Source organism: Pinus tabuliformis, chromosome 6 (assembly GCF_031772625.1).
Source record: "Pinus tabuliformis cultivar Carrire ecotype Pingquan chromosome 6, CPIR1, whole genome shotgun sequence".
In the NCBI taxonomy this organism is placed as follows: Eukaryota; Viridiplantae; Streptophyta; class Pinopsida; order Pinales; family Pinaceae; genus Pinus; species Pinus tabuliformis.
The window spans coordinates 187,334,638-187,356,766 of record NC_142292.1 but is presented as its reverse complement, the minus strand read 5'-3'; the positions used below and the strand labels follow the sequence as shown (position 1 = coordinate 187,356,766).

The 22,129-nt window shown below is 36.7% G+C and overlaps 1 pseudogene; it reads left to right on the top strand.

Moving 5' to 3' along the window:
• The first annotated feature begins 573 nt into the window (after window positions 1-573).
• On the top strand, window positions 574-19,329 carry LOC149258087 (putative beta-1,3-galactosyltransferase 8; annotated as a pseudogene).
• Window positions 19,330-22,129: the final 2,800 nt, after the last annotated feature.

Genomic DNA, 22,129 nt, shown 5'->3' with positions numbered 1-22,129 from the left:
TTCTTTGATTTCTTATCTTTACTTACAACGTATTCCAGCTTCGTCGCTCGATCATGGCGATCTTAGGGTGCAGGTAACGCGACACTTGGTATCCATGCGGTAGCATGAAGTCCAGCGGTCCAGCTGTGGCGACTTTTATATATTTATATATTCTAATTGTCATATTATTTTATTTAATAATTTTTTATATAACTTTTAATTATTCGTTTTTTCTTTTTATTACTAGCCTGTTTATTACTACGTCCAGTCTCTTTGCTAATCTAATTGAAATTCATAGGCTTCATTCAGGCCTACTGACTTCTTGCATGGCTAGTTTTTCAGGGTTATCTGGTTGGAAATGGAATTACAGATGAAGCATTTGACAGCACACAGGTGCCTTGCCCTGCTGTGGTAAATTGCAATACACCCTACGTATTTGAAACCAGTTTTATTTGCAGTATAGCAAATTTGTAAGGCCGTTGGAAGCTAGAATGACATTAAATTCTTAATGCGCTTCGACGATTTCTTTCGTATTTATGGTTGAACTGGCTATAATTTGTATTGAATCGTGAATCTTTGACATCATCTGATCCAGGACTCCTATGCTAAAAGTCTGACTTTGGCGGCAATTGTATGAAGACTGCCTTTTGACAGCAGAATGGTGCGAACTCCGGCCTCCTTTCCCATTTCTTTAGATGCCAATTCAAGTTTTACCGTTTTTCTGTTTTGTGGAGCTCAAACCATTGCTGGCTCCTAATGCCTTTTTTGTTTACAGAGTTGAAATGCAAACCGACAAGAAAATGGGCTTAGGCTTAGGCTTAGGCTCGTTGGCAGGGGAAAGTTTGGAGTGCTCCTCTGCGTTGGCAGGGGAAAGTTTGGAGTGCTCCTCTGCGTTGCGAGTTTCTGCATCGGTATGCTCTTTACTAACAGAATGTGGAGCAATCCTGAGACGTACGATGACGTTGATCCCACGCACAAACGGGAATTGCAAGTTCTTTCTCAAGATTGTGAAGACAAGCATGCAAGTATTAAAGCAGGAAGATCTGTAAGTATTTAAGCAGGAATATTTGTAGGTTAAGATGTTGAAAGTGTTAAGAATTTAAGGTATACTTCATACGACTTATTATAATAAGTTATATTGTGTGCATTTCATTAGAAAGTCGAAAATGGCGAAAGCAGAGATATAATGGGGGAAGTTGCCAAGACACATCAAGCCATTCAGTAAGTAGTAGCAATTACTTTTTTCGACCTGTTTATATTTTTGTCATATCACCTTCAATCTGAACAAAGTCCTTGCAGTTAGAAACTTGACTTTCTCCTGTGTTCCACCTGTGCTTCTGAAATTCTGTATATTCTTCTGTAAAATGGCTTTGCTGGCCCTCTTCCATGTTAGGATCCACAGTTCTTCCAATGGTTGTCATCGCAAGTGCCGTGTTCGCTCCCTATCTTATCTATGCCATTGAGTGAGCAGTTTTAAAGACCTTGTTCTACCTGTTTATGTGACTATTCTAGCACCCTTAATTTGAACGAAGTCATTCATGGATGCCTATGATGATTGTGTTGTTTCGAGGTAACAGGCAGCGGCTTTCATTGTTCTCTTTCGATTTATGGCTTAACTTATGTCGGTTGTCATTCATGATCACTACCCTGAATATTGCCTATTTCAGCTACATTGCCTAGTATTTTGCTAATTCATCATACGTATTTAGCAGTTCATAGGGTAGTCAGTTGTAGTTATCAAATGCCCTTGACACTGAGGTGGCTTTATCTTTCTATGGTTTAGGCATCGATGGCACAGGATTTCTTGTTATTGTATAAAATTTGGATTTGGTCTTTGTTTGTGTGCACTTTTTTGACAACAAAATTGAAACCCTTCATTTGAGCTTGCAAATTCTTGTCTCCAGATCGTTAGACAAAACAATTTCTTCTCTTGAAATGGAATTAGCAGTTGCTCGGACTGAAAAATCAGCCAACCTCAATGGGTCACCTGTTCTTGAGAAGCCTGATGGACAAGGCCCTGAGGTACGCCAGAAGGCATTTGTTGTGATTGGAATCAATACAGCTTTTAGCAGTAGAAAGCGGCGGGACTCTGTTCGAGAAACCTGGATGCCACAAGGTCCATATCAGTTATTGCTAATAAATTTTTAGGTTTTGAAATCTGGTTAATAAATAATAAATGCTTTTAATTGCAAAAATAGTTCTCATGAGCGTGTATGAACCTAGGGCAGGGATATTCTGCTGTCTGTAGCTTTTCTAGATATCCGTTGATTTTGATAATTGGACCTTTTGTTCCTCACCGGATCCAAACTGAAGCAGTTGGAGGAGAAGAAAGGCATTGTTATTAGATTCGTTATTGGACACAGTGTTACACCTGGTGGTATTTTGGATCGTGCCGTTGATTCAGAAGACGCACAGCATCATGATTTCCTTAGATTGGAACATCTTGAAGGCTACCACGAGCTCTCAGCAAAGACCAAGACCTATTTTTCTACAGCAGTAGAAAAATGGGATGCATATTTCTATGTTAAGGTCGATGATGATGTGCATGTTAATTTAGGTACCAATCCCTCATTCTTTTAGAACCAGGATAAGTTGATAACTACTATCAATGGAAGGATATCTTTGCCCTATTTTGTTATCACTAAGAACATACAGATGCTCTTCTCAGGGATGCTGGCCACCACTCTTGCACGATACCGATCTAAACCAAGAATTTACATTGGTTTCATGAAGTCTGGACCTGTTCTTGCATAGAAGTAAGTAGCTATGACCAAATAGCATAAAGCAATTTGGGTTTCCAGAGAATATCCTAAAATACTGGACCTTTCCGAATTGAATTTGATTATAATTTTGTGAAAATTGTGATTGAAGATGTATAGAGCTAAATGATTATAGTCTTTTGGATTTCAGAAGCAAATCATATCCTTGTGCTGTGTTCTGTCACTCTGTACAAAATTCAAATTAGTGGCTTGTAAACAGTTTCCGAAGTCGTTTTATATTTAGAGGGGACATAGATGTCTTCCACGGAATTGAGGTTCTTTGTTTGAATCAAAAGCCATGGTATTATAATACTTGAATGGCAGTAAATCATGTGTAGACTGCTGTGGAGTTTGAAGTTTAAACTGAGGTGTTCTTTTAAGGCTGCCTGTTGAGGATTTTCGTGTGCCTGCTGCAATACAAAACCTTGGTTCTCGCAGTTTTCTAATATTTACTGTCTTACATTTAGGAAAATGTGCTAATAATAATAATTTGTGTTCTTTCAGAGGTGTCAAGTATCATGAGCTAGAATATTGGAAGTTTGGTGAAGAGGGTAATAGATACTTCAGACATGCTACTGGTCAGATTTATGCTATTTCAAAAGATCTGGCTACGTACATATCTATAAATTCGTGAGTGTGGCCCTGCCTTCTCCACTCGAGATATTTTTCACTAGCAGAATGTCATTGTTTGCTCAATTTTGCTTTGAAGTTTTACAACTTTTTGAAGGTGTTGAAATTTTCATAGGAGGGTTTCCTTCATATGTGTTGTATATTGTCTATGACAGAAAATGCAGCTGCTATTAAGTAGCCAACCTTGAACCTTAAGGTCAAAACTCTTTGCTAATCTAATTGAAATTCATAGCCTTCATTCAGGCCTCTCCAAAATATGTTGATGACTAGAAACTACGTTACGTTTTCTCATTGTACCAAGGCAATTTATACTGGTATATCTAAGTTTCAATTTCCCACTTGAAATAGGATAAGATGATCTATTAAACACCTCACCTTACCTGCAGACCTCTACGCAGCCATATCTACTACAATGTGTTCATATATGATGTCGCTATCTCTAACTGGCTCTGCTGAAACCGGGTCTCCAGAGAGAGCTCTCCGTGACACTTGAACTTGCATCTCTACTTGGTTCATATATGATGTGCCATATCCACTCTATGTGTCACTATATGATGCCGTACTATAAAAGTTGACCTTGTCTATTGCCAGTGGTCCATTGATTGGCACATGAAACTATGCTAATATAAGGTGCCCTACCTTTCTGCTAAAGCCGTAGAGTCTAAAGCCCATGCATGCACTCACTCTGCCTTTGCCGTGTGCCGCCTTGTAACACAGTTGGTTCTAACTAATTAGTGCAACTTGGAGTTAAAGCTAAACCTGTGGTGAAAGCCTATTTCGACTTGCTACTATGGGGCCTATTGGACCTGGAACTATGGAGGCTCGCTCCTCCCTAGACCTAGATCTAGATTTGATGCCAGAGACAATAACGCCATCAATATATGATGTCACCATAGAAACATTGACAAAGTCCATTGTAACCATTTGATTCATATATATATATACGTTTGAACATAATATGATGTTGCCATATCTAAGTTTTGCCCTCGCCATTAGATTCCAGGCCCTAGATGTTGCATATCGAAGTGTTACTATATGAGCTGGCATAAAGACGTTTTAAAATACTATACAGGCATAGAAAATTTCTCTCTAAACTCATCAAGGCCCACTTCCATAGCTGACAAGGCCTATGAAATCTGAAGTCTCCATCCACTACAGAGCCAAGTGCCAATGCCAGAGCTGGGCAATGCTAATCCATTTGAACCATATAAATCATACATAGAGAATATCGGCATATAGAAGTTGTCATTGCCATCAGCCAACTGGACCTACTACAACCTCTCTACTTGCCATACTCTACTTGCTCTACTTGCATGGATACGTTGTTGACCTAGCAGCCCCAGTCCGCTCAAGACGTTACTATAGGAGCTCGCCAAAGCCAGCCAGGTGCTGCTGATGTCAGAGAACTAGGCCATGCCCGTTCAATTGTTTCGGGATAAAGAGTGGTGAGTAATGTGATATCCATACTTGATTAGTCAGATAAGCATTAGATTAGTGCTATTCCCATTGCTTAGACCATTGCTGTTAACTCTCATACGTAAATCACTACTAGCCACAGCCACCTGATTTCGCATTTACTACTGCCGCCACATCCATCATTCCATATGCTATTTGCTCCCCATGTCAGATCGATCACCTAATTGCACCGATCGCTCACTTAACGTAAGGTTTTCGTTTTATGCCCATTAGCTCCATTCCAAATCAATCCGTATATGTACTTATTTCTGCACCTAGATATTGACATAAATCTCCTGTCTAGCGCGACCCAATCTACCACCAAGATTGCCCGATGTCAGATACATCACCTAATTTCGCATTTACTTCTGCCGCCACATACATCATTCCATATGCCATTTGCTCCCCATGTCATATCGATCACTTAATTGCACCAATTGCTCACATAACATAAGCTTTTCGTTTTATGCCGACCATTAAATACTGCCTGCTCCATCCGAGCTTCAAGTATTTTAGCTCCATTCACACTTCAAACCAGCTTACAAACACGTTGAACTTTTTTATAAATTGGCCTCTTCTGCACCTGGATATTCACATACATCTCCCCGCTTCACATAACATGGAATCCATTAGCATAAGCCAACTTACTCAACTCGCGGCATTGTTTCTCTTAGCACTTGTTCTCATGGCTCTTCTGATTATTGACATCGTAAAAGTCGAAAGACAAAGAAAAAAGAAACCAAGAAAACAATAATTCTGAATCTCAAGCCTATTTTTGCATTATTTTACGCATTGTCTCATTTCCCCGCTTCCTTCTCTGTTACAGGTGTACGACGGATGCTTCAAATATGCATTTGGGTCTGCCATGGTGGTGCAACTCGCATTTTTTATGCTTCTATCGTCTCTGCTCGGATGCCGGTCTAATGTCCTAATTGTTAGCATTCGTGCTTGTCTTGTATTCTTCACATGTTACAGTCTGTCATAAGAAATGCTTATTTTCAAGGTCAAATGTAAGCTCCACGGCGGTTTTCATGTTACTCGTGTCTTGAATTGATGACGATTCTCTGCAAGTTAGTTATTCAATAATGTTCAGATCTTTGGTATATAGTGCTCACGTGACTATTGCTATTGCAGTTGTGTGATTTTGGGCTAGCAACATAAACTGGTGCATTCTTTTGAAATATTGCGGGGCATATTATATTATTCGTGGCACAATAGGCTTGTGGATGACCCTTTCCAGTAATATATCATGTAATATTGCAGCCCATAGTTAATGAAACTTACACTCTTTCTTGTTTACTATTTTGACATTTATCATTGCCTGTTGTCTGAGTTTCAGAAGAAGTTGACGCAGTCTACCGAAACTGGTACTTCAGCCTTACACTTGCATCTGTTCCTTGAGACTTAGTAGTTAAGTAATTCATTCGACAAAAAAGCAGGAGAAGCTCCACTGCGTTATCTGCCCAGCTCTCTAGACCGCACTATCCACTGCTATCAATGTATGTCCCGTATCACTGGCGGGTTCAAGTCAATCCTTTCATTCAATGCATTAGTGTGTAGGTTATATATGTCAATACGTCATACCAGGTATATATCGTTTACTGGGTATGGCTGGAATCAAGGGAAGTAGTCCTCAGCATGCCCCACCCCATTGAGTTAGGGCGTGGGTTATTAGAGTCAAGTGACATGCTTATATTAGAATCTAGATTGCAGATGCATCAAGACACACTCTAACTTCCTAGTCCTATTCATCCTTTTTGGTCGCTGCTGCTGAAGATTAATGGACACTTATGAAAGCAGCTGCAGTATGGACACTTATGAATGGTATTCTTTATTGATCCTAGTAGTTGGTTTATAAAGACGTTTTGACTAATTTGATGGTAAAGTATCTCAAGCCTAAATTCAGATTAATGCACACTTTCGCTGTCCTTCAATCACATGAATACCTTCTTCTGCTTATCAATATGCTTACTGTTGTACCCTGCTCTTTACCTCAATCCAACTGCAGTGTTCTGCTGCAACTTTTCCTATCTGCATATTGCCATGGGCTTGGCAGGCACCAAGTAAGGCTCCCCAAACAGTAACGTTAGGTTTAAATGGCATTTTTTTTATAAAATCATATGCCTCATTCAAACAACCAGATCAACCATACAGGCGTAATGCCATGTTCTTTAGCCCTAGATCATAAATGTTAACTTCATGCAGGGACTCGCTGCCTCTCAGCTGCCCTTGTTTATTATTATTATTGAAGGCATTCCTTCATATTTTTTTTATCGTTTAGTGGATTAGATTGATTTATATTTATCTTTATGATTTATATTTTAATTATTCGACACAACGTAGTGCCTTTCCAGTATTTTAATACCCGTGGCTCCACTGGCGCTCGTCCTACAGCGTCAACAATGTGTAGACCCAATAACAGCAGATTATAGATAATGCAGACAGCGATGCTCCAAATGAAGATGGTGGATAGCAATATCCCTGCAACTTGATGCTAATGTGATGAGTTCAAGAACGAATTTCAAGTTGTTCTAAATGAATTTGTCAATCTTGTTGCATACTGCCTGTGAATCCGGGATTATTTTTGATATCGTCTTGAGATTTTGCTTGCATTTATGGCGTAATATTCTGGACGGCCTCTTTGCTTTTGTTGGAGTCGTTTACTTTCCACTTATTAGGTTTACCACCCACTATCGAGTTCGTTGACCTCCACATAAATTCAAATTCAGTTGTGTTGCCAGCTAAGAACAGCTTAGGGTTTGGTTTGCTGAGTGCTCGTCAAATAACGTTAACTTTAGATATTATTGCCCGGAATTTGTTTCCGGACAAAATGGATTCAATCTGTCATTGTACCACACCATTTGCATACATTTTATAAGTCCTTTCGCTGTTTCTTCCATTTCTGCTTCTCTATTTATTAAATCTCATGCATGAAACAATCTGAGGTTGACAACTTCAAATATTTCAACTGTGGCGCAGGGTTTGCAATCCATCCGTGTCTCGACATATTTAATATTTCTCTGCAATCCATCCGTGTCTCGACTTATTTAATATTTCTCTGATATTCAAAACCAAATCCATTCTGACAATCTAATTATGATGCACTAAAGAAACTGGAGTTATTGAAAGAGAACTCGTTTCAATTTGTATACTCACGCAAACAATCTGACGTTTACCAAACCAATGGCGTCTCTATTTATTGAAAGTTAGTGAAAGGTTCAAAACCAAACCCACTCACTATGACAATATAAATATGATGACTAAAGATGGGAAGTTACTGAAAGAGAACTGAGCACTCATTATTTCCATCATTTCCATCAGTTTACTCGAAAAGTATAGTGCACTGCTAAAATTATTTATTTTATTTCTAGTGCTAGGGTTTATGTTTTAATTGTATTCTTTTTATTTGATTGTTAGTTTGTTTCATGTTTATCACAATTTTATAGTGAGGAAAGGAAAGTAAAAAAGGCGGAAAATGATTTGTTCCATATGGAAAACATGGCTTTATTACTCTCTTTGTTATGTGTGATAGTCCATCAGCTACTTAGGAATTTTATTTTATGATAAATATTTTTTTGCGTATGGAATAATTGCAATTGGTTGGTCATATTCATGGTGTTGGTTTAAATTTATATTTTTATCAATAAGTTTATATACATACATATATGTATATAATTTTTTTTCGGATTTTTTAAATTGTTAAGGGTTTTTTGAAAATTTGATTGATATATTTGGTATTTGATGTTTATTTGGGTTTTATAAGGAATGAAATGAAATGTATAAAAGTAAGTAGAACATACACCAAAAAATATAGCAAATATTATAATAATATGGTGAAAATCTAACTTTTATTAATAAATGAAATAACAAAATATTGCACAATCCGAACTTGCTACTATGATGGTAGCTATGTATGATAAAAGAGTTGCTACTATCATGGTAGTTATATATGAACAAAGAGAGATGATGGCTATGTGCACTCAGAAAAGGTTTTGTAACAGAGAAAAATGAAATTTTAACATAAAGAAAGAATCCTAGAGGTCCAAAAACCTAACCATAGAAAATGAAATGCGAAAATGTTTGTAGGTGCCAAGATGGTTAGTTGGTACATCAAGTTCCCAAGGGGGCAACATTTGCATACAACAACTTGTTTTTAGGAACTAACTGATGAATACAACTTTTGGTTGGGACTAGGGTATGTCATGGCAACCCGTTGGATGGAAGGGAGGTGGTGAGGTGAATCAATATTTTATTATTTTAAACTATTTTATCTTTTGAAACATTTGATGCACATAAATAATGAAATATAAATCTTTACATAAGAAACAGTTATATGGTTTTTCTTTTTAAATATTTGTAAACTTGTACAAAGTAAGCACTGACTTACAACTTTCAAAGGTACCAACATACATGAGATTTCATTCCCTTGGTTGAGCACCAACTCCGCATTTGTAGGCACTTTACTCTAGGAGACACCAATTGCATGTGGTTGGGCACCAACACAAGAAACTATACACACCAACCTATGTGTTAAAGTTGTTCCATGGATTTGTCATCAATAACTTCTAGTCCTCAACAAATTCTTCAATGAGTTCTCATCTAACCATGCACCCCTCAAGTTTTCTCCTTAAAGCTTCATGATAAGTACTTGACCTATAGACCTTAACTTTCTACTTTTCAACTACGTTTTTTGACATGACTCTTTACACTTGATATCCTATACCGCCAACAACCAGAAAGATTAAATTTATACACACTACTGCACCGAACTCCAACTAAAATCCTAAAAATTCTCCGCCAACATCCCGAAGATCCCGCCAACATCCCCACTTCATTGGCTCCTCCGCCAACATCCCAATTTGTTGAGCCAGCATCCCGTGATTTTATTTTTACTTTCTTTTTACTTTTTACTTTCTTTTTATTTTCAACTTTCTTTTTTACTTTACTTTTCTTTTATTTTCAACTTTCTCTTTACTTTGTTTTTTATTTTCAACTTTCTTTACTTTTTTACTTTGATGACTTTTTTCTTTGATCTTTGATGTTTGATCTTTTTTTTTTACTTTGATGACTTTTTTTCTTTGAACGGGGTACCAACATACATGAGATTTCATTCCCTTGGTTGAGCACCAACTTAGCATGTGTAGGCACTTTACTCTTGCATGTGGTTGGGCGCCAACACAAGAAACTATACACACCAACCTATGTGTTAAAGTTGTTCCATGGATTTGTCATCAATAACTTCTAGTCCTCAACAAATTCTTCAATGAGTTCTCATCTAACCATGCAACCCTCAAGTTTTCTCCTTAAAGCTTCATGATAAGTACTTGACCTATAGACCTTAACTTTCTACTTTTCAACTAGGTTTTTTGACATGACTCTTTACACTTGATATCCTACATGTTAGTTATTTATATTTGATCAAAAAGAGGTCTTTGCATCTATTACTTCAACTTCCTTAGCTCTTTTTGTTCATATTCAACTATCACTACTTAGGCTTATTATTTGTTTAAAGAGATGGCACCACCTTGCAGCTTGTACCGAACAATGTAGATTCATTATGCTACATAGGTATTTTCAACACACATGGAACCAAATAGGCCTTAACAACCTTAAAGGTATGCTTCTTGCGAACTATCAACCTTTGAACTAAATCCTCAACTTATGCAGTCCACGGGCTTATCACAAAAATTGTTCACGATAGCCTTGTTCTTATTACACCTCTATCCACAATAGAGCTCAACCATATCATCACCTTAACATAATAAATAATTCAACTAATATTTAGCTTAACATTCCCTTATCCAACTATAATTTCCTACCAAAATATCCTTGCAACAATTCTCCATCAGATCTCAACCACCTTAAAGGTGAGACTAGAACTTGGTTTATTAAAGGATAGTAAATTTGGTCACACACTAAGCTTGTACTCGACCTTCAAAACATTAGAAACCAACCTTTAAAATAGACTATAAATTGATCTACAATGCACAAGAACTTGGTCCTTAAACCAACCTTGAATTTGTCCTTCAAAACTCTAGGACTCAACCTTCAAAGAAATGTGACATTTATGTGATGTTTCTGAGAAAGTTTGATGTTTCTTGACCATAATTGAGACGTTGTGTGGCCCAAGCAATAATGGTAAATATTGGGAATTGACAAGATAAATCAAGAACAAACAAATTGTGCACACCCCACGGTGCATTGTGACAAGAGACAAGCATGCCAAGAGTTGGATGCACCCACATTGCACAATGGAATTGCACAACTAAGATGCATATAATTGAAGAGCAAGAGAGTGAACTAAAATCAATTATCCAAGACAATGAATGACGAAGCTATGGTGTATTGGAATCATAAAACAAATAGGTAGACAAAATTGTGTGACAAAAAAATGTTAGAATGCATGAACCAAGGGGTTATGTCCGTTTATATTACACTTGTAGCTGATATGTATAGCCTAGAGTTGAATAGATGCAGAATAATTAATCTGACGAGAGATGAGAACCAAGTAGAACAAGAAAGGGACAAAGACAAGAGTGAGTGGAAAAAACTGAAGGACTGAGTAGGAAATGGATTCACATGATTGACATCCATCTTGAAATTATGGTATCAGGTCTTATTACCTGTCAATTTGTACATAGCAAGGAACTAGACTAGATATACCTAATCAATATCGGAATTTGATATTTTTCCAGAAGTTTAGAGGTAAATAATGAACTTATGCCCCTTTTCTCTCTTATATCTTTACACTTTCTCTCTCAAATTCCACACCTATGCAAGGGAGTTGTAAAAAATGTCACTAGCATGACAAATTATGTAACAAACTTAGGTGACTTAGGACCAAGTTAATAATTGAGTCCACTCTAGATTTTTTTTTCACTCAGCCCATTACTTTCACTCTTTAGTGATAAATAATTAGTTGATATTTTTCACTCAATACCTCCAAAGTTGGAGTGTATCATAATAATTGGGCCTTGGGTCCATCTTAATGTCTAAGGTCAATGTATATTTACATGCTAGCTCATATCGATAGTCACATAGAATTTGACTAGGTCTTTATATGATTCTATTAAGTAACTAAAATTTCCCATGATATGGCTTTTTTATTAATTCCCTATGTAAGGTTATAAATAAGTGGTTCTAGGATTTGTAGGTTGCATGTGGGTACTCAAAATTCTTGCGCACAACCCAAAACGTATCCCTAGACTCACTTTAGCAGTTAAAAAATCAATATTACCCCTTCAAAACCCACTTTCTCTAATGTGAGTGGGAAAAAAGTAAAAAAAAAAAAAAAATAATAATTAGAGACATATTTATTATGTTCTCCAAGTCACAAAGTCAAGGAAAATGACATGGAACATTAAAGTATAGATTAAAGATGATTTGGTAGAAGCATAAAACCCAATGAATGGGGCGTAGATCAGATTCCAAGTAAGCTAAGTCAACATGCAGTTAAGGAGGCATCATGTTGAGTTCTAGAGACACCCACAAATCATTAAGGATTCAATTTAATTTAATTCAAATGTGGTTGAATTAAAGTGTAAGATAAGGGAAGTGACTGGGGATTATAAACCACCTCACTCATTCTTTTCATACATAATGAAAAAGAAATATTGTCTACTAGTTAAAAGACCCATGTAGATGACACGAGGAAACTCCATGCAACTACCTAAACGCACATGCCTTTTGGAGTATTTTCACTCAAATTTTCGGATGGTGAAGAAAGTCTTTTGGACTGTCCTTCTAGGAAAATTTTGAGGACAATAACGACTATCCTTTTGGAAAATTTTGGAAATGAAGAAAAAGTGGTAGATCTTACCTTTTGACACCTCTAGTGAATACTTCGTAAACCATCAAATTTTAGCCATTAAATCCTCTTCAAATAATTTTATCGATTGGAATGTCCTTCAAGAACTTGCACTATTTTCTAACATTTTGTAACATATCCCAATTGTTTATAAGTGATTTCTTGGAACGTTATTGTAAGTTTGGTTTTTCCTAACAATGGGAAATCCTCTCCATGAGGCGATCACTTGTAGCATAACTTTTGTAACTAATTTTTTAGATTTTAACATTTGGAAAGGAGAACCATTTGCCTTTTGAGGGTCTCATTAGTGAGATATTTCCAAAAAAACTCTTTATACCTCACATTAAGTCACAAAATCTAATCTAATAAAAGGAAATTTTTATTTTTGGAGTTAGGGGGTATTCCCCCTAGGCATCCCCTTCCCCATTTGGGGAAGGCCCTTTTGCATTGCTTGAGTTGTTATATTCTTGTTCTGATTTACTTAGCTAGATAAAATAGATCCACAATCTAAGGCATGGAACATCCTTTTTTTAAGTTATTTTTCATGCATTTAGTTTTTAGTTTCTATGTAGTCTCTTTAGTTATGCAATTTTATTCCTAGTTTCCTTAGCTTTCCAATTTCATTTTAAACGCAATTTATTTGTGAAACTTTCATTTTCCATGAAATTGGTTTAACTTATGGACTCACTTACACTTGAAACTCACTTATGCATCTCTCATTTGATTAATCTCTAGGTGGCTTTCTTTGCCTTTACTTTTCGAGCGCTTTCTATTTGCAAGCAATCTCTTATTTCTAATTCACCAATTCTTACAATAACATTTACCTCCAACATAGGTTGGTTGAAGTAGTAATTATGGACCCTCCATCCCATATTCTCTGCTTACTCTGATATTCAAGCCCAGACAAGGGTAATGTCTAGGGAAGGGAGTTATTTTTTAACTTGCTCAAGATCCTAACACTAATTTACTATCTTAAGTTAAAATTTTCCAAAATTAATTCATTACATCACAAAGCAGGGTTGGTACTTGGATTTATGCTTTATTTCCTCTCTTATTTGGTAAAATCTTATTCACTTTCAATAATCATCACCATTTCAATTATCCCTTGTTGAAAATTTTATTACATTTTCAAGCATTTTAAATTATTGTACCTGCTACTACCTTATTTTCCACTTTCACTTTTAAAGACGTTATCTTTTATAGCATATTTATTTTAAGTATTTCTTTCCAAGGACTTATTTTCAAATTTATTATGTTTACTTCAATCATTTGTCTTGCAAGCATTTGTAATTCACACTTGTCTCTTTGTTTCATCTTGCAATTTCTATACTTATTTACGTACATGCTTATTAGACCCATGAAAGTGCTTTGATGCTACATAGTGGAAGTGTATCTTGGTCACCTTGCATGAACTCTTAGACCTTAATTAGTTGATCCTTAGATAATTTTTAGGCTCCAGACCCCTTGGCTTCATTAGGAGTAAGGCTAGACATAGGAGTTGAGAATTGAGTGAAATCCTCAACTAGCGACTTACCCCTAAGGCCACACCAAGTGAAGTTAAGGATTTTTTCCATGATAATCTAGGTTTAGATTAAGGTAGAAATGGGTCCTTCCTACCCAATTGGGGTAGGAGGATAGGGATAACTCCTGTGAGTAAGATACAGGTTTGTTGACAAGGCTAACGAGTAGTGCCATAGGTTTGAGTGGTACTTGGGGGAGTAGGAATGAGATGAGTCCAAGTTTTACACATTTCCATGGTTGTAGGTTTGCGAGTATTCCTACCACTCAATAAGTGGAAAAGTCAGGTACGACTCACTTGAGGGGTGAATCAAGTATTTTTTGAAGGTGGATTTTCTATTGTTTCTTGGAGAGGTTGGGTAGGAGAATGACATGAGCCACCTCATTATTGTAAAAAGAGATATTCACACTGAAAGTTTATAACTAAAGTAATTATAAACACATTGAGAGGTTATGATCCTCCGCCGCATATGTATGGTGTGTGTGATGTTACATGGTTATATAGATGACTTATGATGATGATGATGATAGTGGTTACCATCCACTGAGACCAAATTGGTTTATCGGACCTATAATTTTCTTAGTTTTTAATTGTTTGGCTCCTCATCTTTCTTGGTGAGATTGGTGCTGTAGCTTTCTTTTTTTTTCTCTACGTTCTTCCAACTTCCTTTATCTTGCATATCCTTCATCTCTTCTAGTTCTTGGGACATTGATGTCTTAGCTTTGCGATCTATTGTGTTCATCCTTTTGAAGATAGTCAAAGAAGAAGCTTGGTCTAGGAGATCTTCTTTGCTATTAAATGAAGATTTATTTTGTGCAGTATTCAAATCCTCATAATTGTTGATGCTTGAGGGGTTATCGAATTCACTTTTTTGTTGTTGGGCTAGGATTTCTCCCTGCTTGTCTTGAGATGTTTCATTCTTGCCCAATTTCTTGTGATTCAGAGTTTTCTCTAGAGTATTCTTCTTTGATGATAGTGTAGTGTTCTTTTTGTGCTCTTTCCCACCAAGTAGATCTGTGGTGGTTTTTCCTAGCAGAATTTTTGTGGGAGGTTTTTGGGCAATTTTTGGCTAGATGGTCTGTCTCAAAGCAGGATCGACATCGGAAGAGGACACTTTCTAATCGAGTTTCTGGTTCCACACATAGTCTTTACTTGTTAGGTTTATTTCCGCTACGAATCTAGCGTTGAAGTCCATTTACACACAAATGCGTGCATAGGTGGTTCTGGCATATTCCTCTATTTTTGGGCACCTACAGTAAAATTTCCGAATTACATTTCCAATGGCTTTTACCGAGGAGAGATTCCAGAGATGCAAGGGTAGGCTTGGAAATCTCACCCAAACTGGTGCTGAGGTTATGACTATTGTTGAGGGATCGAATGATGGGTTCCATGGCTTCATGAATAGGCCTGCGTTTTCCCAAAACCAAGGGTTAGAATCTAGAATACATTGTCTACCTTCAAGATTTTCAAAATCTACTATAAAGAAACCCCTAGCATAGCGGTAGATATTAATTTCATCATAAATGACAGGCTTCCATACCTCTGGGATCCAATTGGGGAGAGCTTTCAGCCGTGGCCAAAAACCATTGAACCGACAGATTAGGGCACTTTCAAAAAACTTCAAAGCCTCATCGAGTGAGTCCTAGATCACCTAGATAGTGGGAGCTGGGGATTCACTAACGATATGGGTAGGAGCTTGCCCTCCAAAAGTGAACGGCACTGAGCCAACAACTATTTTTGCGAAGCTGGGACCCATATTTTACTTGCGTGTAGAACCCAAATGTAGAGAAATAAGGCAGAAAATTAGATCTAGATCTAGCCGCCGAAGATTATATCTAGAACCCTACTACAGAGTTATATCTATAAATTATTAAAATTTAGTTATAAATGATGCACATTGTATAACTAAATGTTAATTCTTATGTGGTACATGTGATTTTGGTTACTCGTATTTCTACTACAGGAATTAACTAAAACACATAATAAGTATAAAGAAAAGGTGCATTGTGCCTAAAATTACTCAAAACCATGGTGTCACATGCTTAGAAGTCATGATGCACATTAACACATGGGAATGCTCTAAGAGCATCCAAATAGCCTTGCTATGAAATTGAATGGAATCTTATAGAGAAATAATAGAGCATGAAAGTTGATACTCACGGGCTTAAAAAAAGTCTATAAAATATTATATAGAAAGAATGAAGCATGAAAGTTGATACTCATGAGCTTACACAAAGTGTTTGCTACCACAAACTATTTGACCAATGTATTACCTTTAGGGTAACAAGACAATTAAAAGAAAGTGTGGAAATAAGAACCGTCTTTCACCTTTCACATTCTTTTGGATGCTACTAGTGAACTTCCGAAAGCCATAAAATTGCAATCATAACACAAAATAGCAACCTAATACATGTGTTTAAGAACATATAACACATTTTAAAATGTGAAAAACATAAGCAATCGAGTGAAATAGAATGGGTTTAAGTTGAAAGTCCCTACACTAGTTAATAACACCAAATTCGTGTCTAAAATCACACATATCAATCATCAATATGACACTCACACAAAGACTTCAATATTATCTCAAAAATTAATTACAAATTGTGTGTCATCCTGAAGAAAATCTAGCATAACCAATACATATCACGATCTCCACAAAATGATATATGACATAATACTTGCTTCGTGCATTAAGATCATGACAACTTTAGAAGTTAGTAGAATGTTTCGCCTCCACAAGGCTGATTTCCTATTGCTTAACTGAACTCCATTGTTCTTGAGTTTAATTTTAATAGATAGATTTATGTTTTTTTTGTATCATTTGGTGGACTATATTATTGGTTCCAATGGCATGCACAGATAAACACTTTCTGGCTATTATAACATTACTTCTTGTGGTACATCATTGTGAAGGCTTATTCATCTCATAGTTTGCATCATTTTATCTTGATTGTACATTTGAGGAATCCTTTTGAACGTGAGGTTTAGAATTTGATGTATAGGAATGAGATCCAGGTGAAACAAATAATTCAGTTTTTATTTATTTTCTATGTTCATTGTATATTTTCAAGAATTCTTTAGAATTTGATATGTAATAATGAAGTTTAGATAAAACAAACAAAATAGATGGAGTTCAAAAAAATAGTTTACTTAGTTCTTTATTCTCAAATATTCTCAAAAACTACAGCTAAATTAAATTTAGCTGGGAACTTATATAGACAATTAGATATAAGTTATTCTTCATTCAGTTGGGAAATTATAGATAATATTAGTTTCCAGTTATTCTCCCAAGGTAGATAGTGGAGGATAAAGGAGTTGGATCCAATGGGATCAGTGCAAAAAAATAGTTTCAAGTTATTGTTAGGAAATTAAAACTATGGAGTAGAGATTTTCTCTTCTCAATATTAACAATTAAATGGATTACATAAATAAGTTAAATAGAATTACATTGGAGAGATCACTAACAAATTACTATAGTGAGACTGAACTACAACTCAACCAATTGGAAAATATAATTCCTACTTGTCTCAGTTGTGATTCTTTCTATTGAAAGGAGTTTGTTCCTATTCTTTAGGAGTTGTTTAGATCTAGATGTTTTCTACATTGGTGTATGGTTGAGATATTCTGTCAACCAAGTGATTTTCTCTCTAAGATATTCTAATTATCTTAAGAAAACACTACATGTATTTATATGTAACATTATCTGATTAATGTGGTGGGTGTTCAATTTTTTAATTGGTATCAGAGCCCTTGAGGGCCTGGGTTGCAGCCCCTGGTGGGTTGAGGGACTTGGCCCCTAGGGGTTGGGGAAATAATAGAGTATAGTTGTATTGTTTTAATTTTTGTTTGTCCATCTATATATGCACTCAAGGTTGTGATGGTGGTGAGCAATCTACTAGAGTTGGCTTCATTGGAGTTATGAGCATGGTGCTGATCTCAAGCTTAACTAAGTGCAAGGTGTTTCTTTTTGTGGAGAAGGATGTGTCAACCATTGAGGGGTAGAACCCATGACCACAAGGAGAGCTCACTGTGTTAAAAGAGATAATGACTGTCCCACCCACAGATCTGAAAGCAAGTCGAGGATGCTTGGAAGTTGTGTTCGTGGTTGCTTGGAGGTTTTGTTTGGAGGATTGTTTTGGTTTAAGAGTTGTTGGAAGCGCTGTAAAATCAAGTGGAAACTCTCTTGGAAGAGTTGTTGGAGCTACCAATTTTGGTTCTTCTAGGCTAAGCACTGGAAAAGAGGAATACTTTCATTAGAGGTGGTGATTGGTCTCCTGCATAATATGTTGATTGGAAAGGTGTGAGGGAAATACACGGTGGTTGCAAAGACCATGAAAAATCTAATCGAAGAATTTTTTTGGTGGCAGCAAGTTATCTATGTTGTTTTACACAAAATCTACTATCTGCAACACTTGGAGAAGTTAAAGATAATATGTTGTCTTACACATAAACTACTATTTGTAATTTAGAAGAATTGCAGAGGTGGGAACTTCAAGTATAGGAGCGCTCTTTTAAGGGATTTTAACTTCATTTACATAAGAAAATAAAGACATGCGGCTTCATTACCATACTTACAGGAAGAAAACATTTAATGACACATAACAGAGAAGTAACAAAATCATAGACAACAATGTGTGGAAAACTTCTGATTCTTTCATTAATCAACAGTTTTATCAAGAATACAGTGGCCTAGTCTCTAGGTTCTCCAAAATTAGAACGCCTTTTTTCCTATAATCTTGCCTCTTTATACATCATAGGATAGTTAATAACCACCCAAAACTGTCAAACTACCTAACTATCCTCTAATTGCTTTGAAGTAAATATCATTACAAAATATTACATTTGAGGGTAAAAACACCTCATTCATTTCAAGAAAACAAGATAATAAGAAGTAATAGAAATCATAGAATGATGGGAGATTGTTGCTCGCTATTAGAATCTATAGCTTAAGCCTTAATGGAGTAGTGGATGAATTGGCGGTGTACGGTGAGCGACGTGGGCAATTAACAGATGAAAGTGGTAGAGGATGTGGAATGAGCGACGTGGGGCGGAAAGCTTTGGGAGCTCACTGCGGGGGTAAAGAATGTACGGGAGCTTCAACAAGTTTGAACCCCAACAGTAATTTCAGGCCACACATTGCGGTCAACCATGCTAATGTCACAGTCAACTATGGGGATTGAGCTTTAATTAATCCTTGTGCTCATTTCTTCCACGCAGCACACCTCAATGTACTTATCAAGATATCACTTGATCACAGCCCTTGAACCTGCATGACCTTTAGAATATGGCAAACCTTCGGTTACCACAGAACTCAAAGAAATAAAACTCTGGTTCACAAACTTGTCGTGTCCTCTTTTTCAACGCCCCTTTGACTCCCACATGGACTTGATATGAAATAAACTGCTAGTTAATGATTTATCAGGTCCGATTTTAAAGGTAAAACCCAATTACTTTTCGATCCGATATCCCTTAAATCCTGTCTCTTTCGATGGACGGCTACAATTGGCCCAGACTTCAGTGAATTAAACTGTATTTCATACACCATCACATCCGATTTCTGAAATAAAATTCGTTCTAGTTACCCACGTGATTGTCGTTAGATTTGTGGCCTGTTGATCGGATGGATCAGATCTTCTCGCGGGTTTATCACCTTCAAAAGCCATTAATAATATAAAATCAACCATTTTTTTCAAATCTTCAAATTTCTTTTTATTTCTGTTATAAGATAATATTTGGTTTTTATTTCATATTTTGATTTTTCTTTCATTTTGTGATAAAACTAAAAATAAAACTTAAATAACAATGGATGCTACAAAATTCCTTGTGAAGAGAAGTGGTGGTCAGTGTGAGCATTGGTGCCCCATTTCAGGGTGAGCGGAAACATCTTTGTGCCTACGTCTAGTTTGGAGTCATGAGCTTTATGACTCTACATGGAAACCCAATCGAAATTTGTGGTATAATGGTTGTTGTGGGGCATTGTGAGTACTGACTCTGTCGAGATCTATGAAACATTTTCAATGTTAGAAGAAACTTTTAATGGCAAGCCATGTGACTATAATGGGCTTAAGCCTGGCCCTGTTCATATTGATGAGTGCCTTGTTCACCTAGGTTATCATTGATGTCGATATGGCAATATTCTAGATACTAGATGATGATATGAAGCCAAGGGGAAGCCTAGCAGATCAATGAAGAAATAGGAGCAAGGCCATCAGGAAAGCCAAGCCATGAGTAAGAGTTTGTTATCAGAGAAGGTCACTGAAGGACATTGCAAAGCCAAAGAAAGACATTGGAGCAAGAGGAGCCACATCGTAGGAGCATTGTATGTAATACATGCCCAAGAAGAACCGAAGGGAAGAAGTCATCAAAGGAGGAGTTAACATGCCAGAGGAAGAGAAACAGAGCTATCGGAGCTACAGGAGGAGCCATATATATATGTCATATATATATACCAAAGAAGAACATATCAAAGGAGCAAACAGAACTATCGGAGGAGAAAACAGAGCTATCGGAGGAGCAAACAGAGCTATTGGAGAAGCAAAATAGAGAGGAGCAAACATAGCTATTGAAGGAGCAAATAGAGCCATTGGAGGAGCAAAATAGAGCTATCGGAGGCATATCAGCCATATTGGGAGTAATATATGCCAAGGAGTCTTATTGGGAGTAATACATGCCAAAGTGCCAAAGAGAGGAATATATATATATCTATATATCTATATATATCTATATATATATATATATATATATATATATATATATATATATATATATCTATGCAGAATTTACATTGTCAGAGGTGGAAAACATAGTTATATCAGAATACACTATCAGAGCGGAGAAATATGTATATATCAGAGTATAGAGGCGGAATATGTATATATCAGAAATATTGTAATCGGCGAGTTCTACAATGAGCCACTACATGAAACCCCCAATAGCAATATATATGTGCAGACCCGACAACATATCTATCCGAGTGTATAAACAAATGAAGTCTGCTTTCACTGTATTGCATGGTTTTTACATGTATTTCAAATATTCGGGCTCTAAGCCTTGGTGCATTAAAACTTGTGAATTTATAACATATATACATATATATTATATAATTGTGATAGAGCATGCGGACCCGTTGAAACACTGTAGTATGACTTAATGTTATTTTGTATCTACCCTATTGGTACTCGCATACCGCAATACACAAAGGGTTGTCACTCCCCTAGGTGTCGATTGCGATGTATGTTGTGGACCCGATGCAACATTACAGTTTGTTTTAACATCATATCGCATCCACAGGTGAATCGGCCATCGGCTATGGGGAAGCTACGAATACCAATTGTGATATATGTAGCGGATCCGATACAGTCATAGATGTGGGCATAATAATTTTTGAAGTCCGCCCTTGAGCGTTTTAGTCGTTTTTCCATATATTCTTATGTATTTCAAATAATTGTATTGCGTGGGGTTTGAAGGCCAGAAATACATAAATAATGGTTTTGATAGTTCAGTAGACCTAAACAAAGCCGATTGCGATTGCAATTGTGACGTGGTATGATGGTCTGCCCTGATTGGTACAGTCTCTCAGTTAACAGTAAAGTTCTGAGTATGAACGTTATGAAAAGAAAAAAGGGCTCTCCCTAATATTGGTTTATAAGCATCATTTCCTTTGTAATACGATCTGATCTTGTGTATTAATGTGTCCACGAAGCAGTGGCTAATCCAAATTGGTAGAGGAAACTACAACAACCAAGGAGGGAATTTGAAGGTTCAAGCGAGGCAGAGGAAACTACAGTGATCGAGCAAGAAGCCAAAGAGCTAGGAGAAAGAGGAAACCGACGGTCAGAGGCATCAATAAGATATGAAAATAGAGAATAAGAAAAGTTGAATGTTGTTGAAAAAGCTAGAGGAAACAGAGGCAGCCGTAGGGTCCTGCAGAACAGAAAAGGGCTGAAGGACCAACAGGATAGGAGGCATTCAAAGGGTGAG